Below are 380 nucleotides of genomic sequence, written 5' to 3' on the forward strand. Positions count from 1 at the left end.
TATATATATATATATATATATATATATATATATATATATATATATATATATATATATATGTATGTATGTATGTACATATATATGTATATATATGTGTGTGTGTGTACATACACATACATTCATACATCATACGTATGTGAGTGTATGTGTATATACATGCATATATATATATATAAATATACATATATATATAAATATACATACATACATATATGTAAATATATGTTATCTAAAGTTGTTATTGATGTATGTATATGTTGTTCAATGATGTTATTGATACGTGTATATAAGTTATGTATGTATTTACGTTAAGTGTACATGTTATGCATGTAACATGTACGTACGTCCGTATACGTATGTATATATATATATATATATAT

Source organism: Octopus bimaculoides, chromosome 8 (assembly GCF_001194135.2).
Source record: "Octopus bimaculoides isolate UCB-OBI-ISO-001 chromosome 8, ASM119413v2, whole genome shotgun sequence".
Lineage (NCBI taxonomy): Eukaryota > Metazoa > Mollusca > Cephalopoda > Octopoda > Octopodidae > Octopus > Octopus bimaculoides.